This window comes from Gavialis gangeticus, unplaced genomic scaffold (assembly GCF_001723915.1).
Source record: "Gavialis gangeticus isolate Ggan-Ray unplaced genomic scaffold, GavGan_comp1, whole genome shotgun sequence".
Taxonomy (NCBI): domain Eukaryota; kingdom Metazoa; phylum Chordata; order Crocodylia; family Gavialidae; genus Gavialis; species Gavialis gangeticus.
The window spans coordinates 99,908,093-99,919,545 of record NW_017729024.1 but is presented as its reverse complement, the minus strand read 5'-3'; positions in this window follow the sequence as shown (position 1 = coordinate 99,919,545).

The window sequence follows — 11,453 nt, the reverse complement described above, 5'->3', positions numbered from 1 at the left end:
CGGAGGAGCAAGAGCTCTGCAGCGGAGTCGAGCTGGGTCGAGCAGACTGATAGACCAAGCAGCTGCAGCAAGTTACAGGGTAGAGAGAACCCTGACCAGGAGGCTGGGCAGGAGAAGCATGTGGGACCGGAGTGTGTGTTATAGCCAGTAGGCTTATTGTTCTGTTACAGCTGTTTGGCTTATGGTTCTGTTATGTTAGTTGTGTAAATACACCGGAGGACCGGGTGAGGCTGTAGGGGTGTGAGAAGGCCTCATGGGAGCTCCCCAGTAGTCTGGGAGTTCCTGGGTGCCCTGTACAGGCGCAGAGCAGTGCCTGGGAGGCACAGCTGTTTGGCGCTGTTGTGGCACAGTGTGTGGGGGTTGAGACCCCAGCCCAAGGGTGGTATCCTGCCCAGCTGGGCGAAGGACCCCGAGAAGGGTCAGGGGGCCAGGCACAGCCATGTGCCAACTGAGCCCCGAGTGCGGTTTAGCGGGGTACAGAGCCCAGAGAGGGCGATAGTGCGGAAAGCACAGGGCAGAGCCCTGAAGGGGGCGAGAGCATTGCGGTGAGCCCTAAGCGCGGAAAGCGCGTGTATAGGCCCCAGCGAGGGCGAAGAGCGCGGCAAGCGGGAGATAGGCCCAAGTGCGGGTGAGAAGTAGCCCGAGTTGGGCGAAAGACCCCGAGAAGGGTCAAGGGGCCAGGCACGGCTACTGGCCACCTGAGCCCCTGCACGAGAAGCACGGATTGGGACAAGCCCCAGAGAAGGGCAAGGGTGCGAGAAGCGCAGATTGGGACAAGCCCCAGAGAAGGGTGAGGGTGCAAGAAGCGCAGATTGGGACAAGCCCCAGAGAAGGGTGAGGGCGCGATTAGCAGCCTGGAGAAAGGCGGGCTTACTGAGGAAGCCCCAGAGAAGGGCAAGCTTTTTGAGAAGCCCAGAAGGGCGAGCATACTGAGGAGGCTCCTGAAGGAGTCAGCCTATGGTGCCAGCCCAAGAGGGCTAGCGAACACAGGGGCGCCAGAGCAAGGGGCGTCGGTTGCATGGCAAGCCCGGGGTGCCCGAGGAAGGGCGTTGGTTGCTTGACAAGCCCAGGGTGCTCGGCAAGGCACAACTGACCAGACAACGTCCAGAACAGCTGCGAGGCTTGGGGCATGCTAAAGGGGAAGTAGGAGGCACGCATAGCCCATAAGGCTGGGGGTGCACCAGGTCACCCCATAGAGAGTAGGAGCCCAGATAGTTATAGCACCGTGTCCAGGTGGACTAAAGGCAGCCTCCTATATAAAACCATATACCAACAAGACGTGGTGGGCGAGAATCAGAGGGTGCTGGATCTCCTAATTTGGCACGGCAGGGGGTGCTGGTGGGATCACGGCCGCTCCTAGGGCCCACTCCGTGACAGGGCCACCACGGTGACCGCTGGCCTGCCAGCTTCCACTGTGTGAGCCATCTCCTTGGCAAGGACAAGGCCACTGCCAGGAACACCCACACGGTGCTCCACATGCACAACCCCTTGGTGGTGGTGGCAGGCTTCCATGCCCTGGGATTCCCCCAGTGCATTAGGGCCCTGGATGAGATTCACATCCCCATCACCTGCCCGCCCCATGGTGACCACCCCTACTACAGCTGGAGGGGCTTTCACTCCGTTGTGCTCCAAGCTGTCCTTGACCACCATGGCACCTTCACCAATGTGAGCTCTGGCTGGGAGGGCAGTACTCATGATGCCTGCATGTTTCAGAACTCCACCCTGCCAGCCCTGGTGCAGAGCGGGCACTTCACACCGCGGGTGCCGGACCTCCAGATGGGTGCAGTGGTGGTCCCTCCTCTCATCAGGGACCCCCACCTACCTGCTCCCCCAATGGGTCATGTGGCCCTACACCAGCCACCTGGACCCCCGTCAGGCCCACTATAACCAGTGCCTGGGCCAGACCCATGCCTTAGTGCATTGCACCTTCAGCCATCTCAAGGTACACTGGCATATCCTCACCAGCCATTTCAAATTTGCTGAGGCTAGCATCCCCCAGGTCATTGTTGTAGCCTGCATGCTGCATAACATCTGCAAGGCCCAGGGGAACTGTTTTGTGAGACCTGGGTGCAGGAGGCATGGCAGATGAAGTGCGCCTAGTAGCGGGAGCACCAGCTGCAGTGACAGCAACAGTGGTGCCTCCCTCCTCACTGAGGTCCCAAGTGAGCTGCATACCTGCCAGTGTGGCCAGGGCACTGGTTACAAGAGGTGCAGGCCAACCACCTCCTCCTGCACTCCCCACTGTAGCCCACCTGGACAGCTGCCTGTGGGGCCCCCATGTCCCTGCCCACTCCCACCACCATGCTCACTGCAGACACACCTCAGAACAATACTTTACTCCCCTCACAACAAACAGACTCCCTCCCCCCTCTCTACCCAGCGACAGAGCCCCATCCCACCCACCACCAACAAAAAAGCCCTCTTCTCCATGCAAACTATTTACAATATGGTAGTTTGTGTGGGTGACCTCCAGGGCTGGGCAGCCATAAGATTATGGCATTCAGTGGGCTGAGCCCAGGGACAGGTGGTCAGCACCCTGTCCTCTGTCCATTCTCCCACAGGCATGTATGGTGAGCCTGACAGGCAAGTGGCACACCTAGGGGTGATGATGGCTTCTGATCCCCCTGTGCGTGTGGCTGCCCCTCTGGCAACCAGTGTCCAGGACCAGCAGGGCTGGTGTGTGGTCCTGGGCCCACTGCAGGCAGCTGTTGCTCTGCAGCCACATGGAGCTGGGGTCAGTGGCAGGGCTGGGCCCAGGCTCAGAGGCTGAGTGTCAGGGGACCTGGAGCAGGGGCCAAGACAAGGGCTTCTGGCCAGTGGAGGCAGTGCTGGACCTCTGCCCAGGCCACAGGGGGGCCTGATGCTGGGTGGTGGGTGGTTCCAGGGGCCAGGCAGGGCTCGGTCAAAGGCAGAACAAGGGGCTGCATAAAGGTGACCACTAAGGCCAGGATGATGTCCAGCACCCAGCAGTCCTCCTCTGTCACCTCCACTGCCCTAGCTACATGTACACCTTACTCCCACAGAGCCTCCACATGTTCCTGCACCACACCCAGAAGCTGTGCTCTAAATTCACAGTCCACACAAGCCCATGCATACTCATGAGCAATGTCCTCTGTCTGCCATGCCCCTGCATCTGGCAGGTGGTCCTCTGCAGCCATCACCAGCCAGTCCAGGAGGAGGGTCCTGTCCTGGATCCTCCTCCTGTGGAGCTTGTGCACCCACAGGGCACTGGGGATGGGCAGCGGTGACCCTCAAGCTGCATCCTACCTACCAGTGGCAGCCTCTCCCCCATGTGCAGCTGCAGATCCTGCAAAGCCATGAGAAAGAAGCTGTTACTGAGTGTCTGCAATATTTCTGAAATAAGATGCTCTGTACCCATGAGCTGCTCTGATCAGGGGTTGGACATGCGCAGGTGCCAATGGACTATGGTAAGTTGGTCAGGGAGGCCCAGGCCCAGGTGGCCACTGGCTGAGCCCCACATCCCTGCTCACTCCTTAGGGCAGGTGGGCCACTGGGTTCTGGCCACAGGCAGTGTGCCTCCACTACCACATTCACAGGGTAAGACAGGCTAGGTTCCTGGCAGCACCTGCTGCTGCAGATCCAAATCCCACTGCCCCCCCTCCCTCCTGCAGGCCAGCCTGTCTCCTGTACTACCACCAAGCCCATGGCACTCGGGCTCAGGGGATCCAGATGACTGGACTGCGGCATTGTCCATACCTTTGCCCTCCCCACAGGGGGCTCTCTGGGGGGTGCCCCAGGGCCAGCCCCGCCCCACAGCTCAACTGCTCTGCACCCCAAGTGTGGCCCTACTGCATGTGTTCCAGGTGCTGTGCAAGGAGCTGTTTGTGTGGACTGAGGGATGCCCAACCCACTATGTCCTGCTGCCGCTGCTGGATATAGTGCCCTGGATGCACCTCCACACCTGTCATGGAATCCTAAGCTTTGATGGTGGGGGCAGGGGGCAAGCCCATGCTACCCCACAACCTCTGCCACTGCCTGGAGGGCTATCTATAGCTATGCTACATGTCTCTTCCCCCAGCCAAGGACAACATCACTGCTGGCATCAATGCATTCCTTAGTGTGTGAGAGGCCCATGTCCACCTAGCTGTGGGGGCGCAAGCTGCTCAGTAAGTTTTGCACTATCTCCTGCCTCCTTGCATGCTGCAGAGGGAGAACTCAGGTGCCAGGGAAGTGCGATTACTAGGTCTAAGTTAGGTCTAAACATATTGTGTTCCAGTAGCACCAGAAGGGTATTACAGATGTTGGGGATTGCTAGAATGCAGCATTATACAACCATATCCTTTTCTCACTATCTCCCCAGAGAGAAAGTATAGGGCTGAAGGTGACATTGAAGACATCACTGGCTCTTTGCCACCATGTTGCCTTAACAATGCAAGACAGTCTTAACTCAGGGGAGAATCTAAGCCAGTGTTTTGACTAATATTTTCTTTGGATTCTTTTTTACCAAAATTGTCATTATTATTTGGGATACAGTATTCCAACTTAAGATACCTACAGTTTGGCATCATGGAAAAGTCTTTGTTTGGTTGTATACACTATTTTCTCTGACATGCTGGGGTTTGGATAATCTCACTACCACATTGAAGCTGGTAGGCATGTGGCCACCTGCCCTCAGGATAAATTATTTCATGGTTAAATGTGAGTTGGAAATGTATAGAAAACTGTCATAAAAAGGTTCATGCAATTATGGTACCTAAATAAACTACAGAGTTTATTGCTCCAGAGTTAATTTCTCCTAAGCACACTGTTTCAATCTATGCCTGGGAGCAATTAACTCCAGAGTAATAAGATCCACAGTTTATTCAGGCACAGTATATGGAGCCTGGGTGAAGCAGCCCCCACTGGCAGTGTGCCCCAAGGGTCAGCCTGCCAGCCCAGGGATGCTCCCCGCAGCTCAGTGTGCTATGGAGGGGCTGGCCTGGTCACAAGGAAGCTTCAGTGCAGGGCTAGCCAGCAGGCAGCCTCCGCACTAAAGTACCCTCATGCCTCAGCCAGCCAGAGCAGTATGTACACATGTGCTGTTGTGCAGTTTTTTACTCTGCAGCGGGATTGTACTTATATTTACAAGTACAATCCTGTTGCAGATTAAATTAGTTTAGTCCAGCCTAATAGGGCACACGTGTACACAAGGATGTTTACTGCACAGCAAATTAGTCCCCTGCACAGTAAACATTTCCTGTAGAGGCCTGCTCAGTGGATCCCAGGGATTTGATAATAAAATTGTAGGGGAGGTTCATTTGTTCTGTGTCTGTATGAGAGAAGCAGTGGGCATGCCACAGAAGCACACAAAGAAAACAGCAGGCAGGCCTCAGAGACAAGCAAACCCTTGTATCCTGACCCTGAGACCATAAGAAACAAAGCTGTGGTAGAGAGTTTTTGAGCAGAGTTCTGTCTGGAAAAAGACTTGAAACTGAATAAGCAAACTATATCTTGATGCTTGATACATACTGGATTGAATGAAAGAAACACCCAACTTCTTAAAGAATTTCTCTTACTTAAAGAAAAAAAACCAGGGCATGTCTACACATGCAATTAATGCACCAGAATTTTCTGCGCAGAAAATTCAGGCTCATTAATATGCTCATGAGTGCACATCTACACATGCACCCCCAGAAGAAGCAAATCGTGCCTGACAGAAGCAGCCCAGTCCAGGGCTGCTCCTGCCCTGCTCTACCCCCATGCAGCAGCCAGAGGAGCCCCAGAGCTCGCAAGGCACATAGGGGCTGCTCCCAATCCCCACATGGCTGGCAGGCAGTGTCCCCACCAAGTGGGGATGGCTGTTCTGGCCACATGGAGATTGGGTCCCAACCTGATCTCCACGTGGCTGGGTACAGCAGTCCCGGCTGCCAAAACAGCTCTACCGGCCATGTGGGGATCAGGACAGGTCCCAATCCTCATGTTGCAGGGAGACAACTGCCTCTGCAGCTGGCACAGCTCCTCCTTGCAACAGGGCTTAGCCAGATAGCAATGGGTCCCTTGCTGCCTGGGCTGACTGAGAGCAAATTGCTCCCAGTCTACACATGTGCTATAGTACTTATATACCCTGATACTAGCAAACCATACATTAGCCTAATTTACTGCGCAGTAAATCCTGTGCATGTGTAGATGCTGATTCTTTACTGCACATTAGTTCCGTAAAGTGTCTCATGTGGACACACCTGAAAAGAAACATCCCAAACAACTGTTTAAAGAAACAACTCCAGAGCACACTGAAAATTGAGTAATAACTGAGGTAAAAAGCAATAATGCTATGTAAGTCTATAGGGTGATGGTAGTATCTTAACTGGTTGCCTACACTATTTTTTACTTCCTCTTATATTGTTGATTATTTTAATACTTTTGCATCTGGAAGATTTTGTTTAGCTTCTTATTAAATATTTTCAGAGAATAATTATTTTGATTATTTATGGTAACAAATGCATATAAACTTACTGAATATTCAATGGGGGAAAATCAAATTCAACAGAAACATAAAATCTAATTACTTACTCATTTATTTGTTTGACTGTTATATAGACTCATTTTTTTTAAATAATTAAAATCCCAAGCAAATGCCACATACTATGACGAGGAAGACCTTCATTCTCTCATATTCTAACACCTTTTATACTGTTTTGGCTTTAAAACAGGATCAGTTGTTTCCACAAGAACATCTCTTTTCAAGATTCGGGTAATAGATATTTAAAATATACCTCTATAAAAAGAGTTACATTCTTTTTACATGCATACATTATTTTCATGATATTTATTTACATTCAGTAAATCATGTAAATAGATTGCTTAAATTGTGGATGTGATTCAGATTAAACCTGATAATTTACAGAGCAGTTCTCAATTCATTGGATTTTCATCTCTATAACTGAGACAAAAGTTTATGCATTAATATAAATTAGCAGGAGCAGGTGTTAAACAGGATGAGCAAGTACATCTTTTTCACATTTATCAAATACTTTCTGAACTGGAAATATTGGACCTGCTAGTAAATATTGAAAAAACAAAAAAATTCTGAACTCCACCTACTCTATATATGTCCTGTTTGTGTGTGCATCAATACACATACGTGCATATATACTTATGTTTTATATGTATTAGCATATACCCCGGTGTAGATATACAGACAGAGGTAGGTACTCACCTACAATATAAGGCTGAACAACCACCTATTGTATATGTTTGAAGTGCAAAGGGATATATTCCAGGAAACCACATTATGTAAGTGATTAGCTTTTCTTGTGTCTGCAAGTGCTTTGCCTTTAGACGCACATACTACAGCTGCTGAATTAAGACAGAGCTGCTGCCATCACTTATAAAACGCTGGTACCTTTTTTGATCCTCAGGGAAGACAATAGGTTAATAGTCAGATTTTGCCTCTTCCCAGGCTGAGAAGAGGGAGCCCATTTTCAGTATTTAAAGGAATTAAGTGGCTGGTGCAAGAGATAAGCAATCCTTACAAAAGCACTGCCAATTGTTTATTGTGCTGACTGGAGCTATGAAAGGGATCCTCCTCAGAAGCACAAAATAAGGATCCTTTAGGTAGTCTTGGCAACAGCATGAATTTGTTTCTCACACCTGCTATTACTTTCCCTCTCTCTTTTTATCACCTGAGCTCCTGGTATTTTAGGAAGGCAAGTCTATCCATACATCATTTTGGCTGTAATAGGGAGGAATAATTTGGATAGAATAAGAACTTCACTGACACTTCACCCAGTTTTAGAACCTGAATCAAACCTTTTTGTGGAGTTGAATGATTATCTTTATAAATGGCCTGCAAATACTGGCTCAGATTTTTTTTAAAAAGTTTTACTGCGTTTGTACCCATCTTAGGTTTGCTTTTTGTAAATGTTAAGAGAGAACATTTTTTTTCTGGAAGAATGGCTATGGGGAAAAAAGTAAATATTAGAGAGATTCCTCCAAAATTAGTTTCTCTCTTAATTATCATAACTAAAATGAGTAATGTGCACAAAAGTTCCTTATCCCTGTTTGCACAATTAATTGCACTCACAGGATAGCATTTTTTTCATCCCAGGATCTCTAAGAACTTTGCAAACATTAATTAATTAATTCAATGGTGTAGTCATCAGTCTCTGGGTTGATAATTGACTTCAAGCTGAAATTCTGTTAGGTTGTGTGTAATAACATTGTGAGAGAGAGCCTGCACAGTGAGCTAAGGACAGAAGTGTATTTCTGTGCATTGCATTACCTTTGCATTCAAAACAGCTGAGTTCTTTCTTGCCTCCATTGTAAGAGACGCAGGAAGACTCACAACATTTCCCTTTTATGAGGTAAATAAATACATCTTTTTAAATGGCAGACTGGTCATCTGGATCATAAAAATGGTGCTTTACCCAAGCACCCAAACTAAATTAGTTCCAGAGCTACTGTTAAAACTAAAGAGCACTGGCATCCACTCATATGTTCTGACCAGAGAAAAAGATGCAAAATTCTGCAAAACTTAAACCACAGACTGAACAACAAAAATATAGAGTCTGCATGTCTGTCTATATGTGTATTAGCATGTTAATTTTATTTAAAACATGTTTTACAGACACACACACACACACAAACCCCTTCCTTGTAATTCCTTCTTCATTATATATGGCCATTGTGTACATTCTTGTGGAATTTTATATCAACATTTAATTCAAAATGAAGTTATATTCACACTTAGGGCCTTGTTACACAGTAAATGTAGGTGGCTTCTGGAGACTTGGACTGATTTCACATTAATACCTTTTAAGTGGCTTAAAGCACACCATATTCAGCTTAAAGTTATGCCACGCCAGGGCAGGATTGTCTCCAATCCACATAATTTTGTTCCTGTTCCATTACCATGTGGTCACTTTCCACAGCTATTCCACCCAAGCTGAGCTTGGAGTGAGCTTGCTCCAGGGCAAGCAGCAAGCAGGTCCTGCTCCTAGTCCTGCCCCTGCTCATCAAGCTTCTAGTGGCAGGTCTTAGCTATGTAGGTGAGAAATAGTAAGAGCAGATTTTTGCCTTACTGTATGACTGCTCCACTAAATCGAACAACACAAAGCTGATTAATATTTGTTTGGCTTACCGTATTGTCTCGGAAAAATCCTAAGTATATGCTGCCAACACAAAAGTTCTGTACCTGACATGTGCAGTTGAAGTCTGTGAGTGGAAAGTTCCAAGGCTTACCCAGCTCGTGCCCCCTGGGTGACCTGCGGACCTGTCAGTCATGTTTGACCTACTTTCCCCACAGACGCATGCTCAGCAACAGCTAAAGCATGAGGTAATCTGACTAGAAATTTCTTCCCTGTGAGTGTTCTGATTGGCCACTAAATTCAGATAAAAGTTCTGTGAGCCCCTCCCTCAGGGGGAGATCGGGGGGAGATCGCGTTAGCTGGAGACAGAGGCTGGTGTTCCAGGGACTGTCTTTCAGTCAGGCTTCTGGGCCTATTGATCTCCTCCCTCGATTGGCATTCCGTGTCCTTTGCTGTTATTACATTGCTGTTTGGATTTCCTGGCTTCGACTTACCTTTGGCATCGGCTATCAACATCGATTCAGATCGTTCCTCACCGGCTCTGGCTGTATCCTCACTTCGTTTCACCGGCTCCTGACTTCTGCTTCGGACACCATTTCGGCTCTTCGTTGTCCTTACTGGACTGGCGTCACATCGTTACAGTTCGTTGTGTGTTACCAATTTATGAGCTGTTGACCAGCCCTAGGACTATCCAGCAGGCAGCCACACCTACCTCGTCAGAGGTAGAAAGCAAGGGCTTGTTGGAGAACCCTGTGGGCCAACAGACCCCTTTGTTTGTTCACCTGTTTGTTCACTGTAACTGAAGACATCGTTTCCAATGCATCTAAGCGTAAGTTAAATAAATTCCATCTTGTTTAAGGAACCAATACGCTTCCTGTGTCACTCAGACTCCATCGCCAAAACTCCCACCTGTCCGTATCCAATTTGCCACCACCCAGCCGCACCACCCTGACCAACACCACGAGCTTGGCTTGCCAGCTCCGTGTTGCCCGACAAGTATAAGGTGTAACAAGGCCCTCAGAGGACGGTGTATTTATTTGGAAAAGAAAAATATTAAGAATGTAGTAGGCCCTAAAATTCTACTGTTTAGTAGCAAGGCAGGAAAAAATAAATCAGAATGCAGAAATGATGTTCTGCTTTACTGAAACAATATTATCGCAAAATAGCATTCCTTAACTATGGTATGTTAGAAAGTTGGCTAAACCCCTAATGACTCCATCTAACCTTGGGCCTCTACACACACTGCTCCCTGAGGAAGGGAACCCACCTGTTAAAGACAACCAGGTGTGTGAGCTAAAGGGGAAAAAAAACAATCAGAACAAAACCCCATTTCAGTTGGCAGCCCAAATTAGCAGGAGTAAGAACTAGCCTTGCTAGACCTATTGGAGCAGAGTGGATGTGGATAATTTTGTTTCCCTGAGAAACACCATCAACTACTTGAAGGCCTTCTCCATATTCAAATTTGATTTTGTTTTACATTAGTTGGTTTTAAACTTGTTGAAGTTGTGCTTATAGCACAGTTAACACTCCTAATGGGATATAAACTTGGTTTATATCAATTTAGTTTAAATTAATGTCTTGCTTAATTAAACTATATTAGTCTAAAACAAGTACATGTCAATTCTACTATGTTGATATCATTTTCTTACCTAGTTTAAAAAAGCCAGTTCAAAATCATCTCTCTTTTTAAATCAGAGCAACTTGGAAGATAGCTGGGGCCCAAGTCAATAATCTGTTGTTTCTGTCTTTGCATTCCTTTCAAAGCATCTGATGAAGTAAGCTGCTGCTTATGAAAGCTTATGCATTTCTGATTCAGTTAGTCTGTAACATGCAATTCTACCCTGCCTTCTGCCTGACTTCACACTAACATAGCTAACTACTTTCTTCTGGTCTTTGAAAGATGAAACTATCTAACCAGTTAGCAGCTCACTGGGATCATTGGGAGTTTTATGAAGAGACTTTCATATCATATGATGAAGTAATCCATTCTTATGAAAGTTTATGCATTTCTAATTCAATTAGGGCCTTGTTACACATTCATTTCAGGTGGCTCCTGGAACTCTTAACCCCTGGATTGTCCAGACATTGACCCTGAAACTAGGTTTCAATACACATTAGGCAGCTTAAATTTACATCACTCCAGGGCAGGTTTATCTTATCTATGTTACCTAGCTTGTGTTCCATTAATGTATAGCCACTTCCCACACATGAGCAGCCCAACCTGCAGTACTCCAGCCTACCAGGATGCAGTGTCCCCTCCCGTTCTATGTGGACAAACTTTCCACCCTCTGAAATCTGCTGCAGAGGAGGAGGGTTTCTATTACTGAGCCAACTCCCCCTCCTGCCCACAGGGGTGTAACTTTCCCATCCCCAGGGGTGCAATCCCGTGCAAACACCCTGAAAATCATATGCCAGCTACCAGGTCTC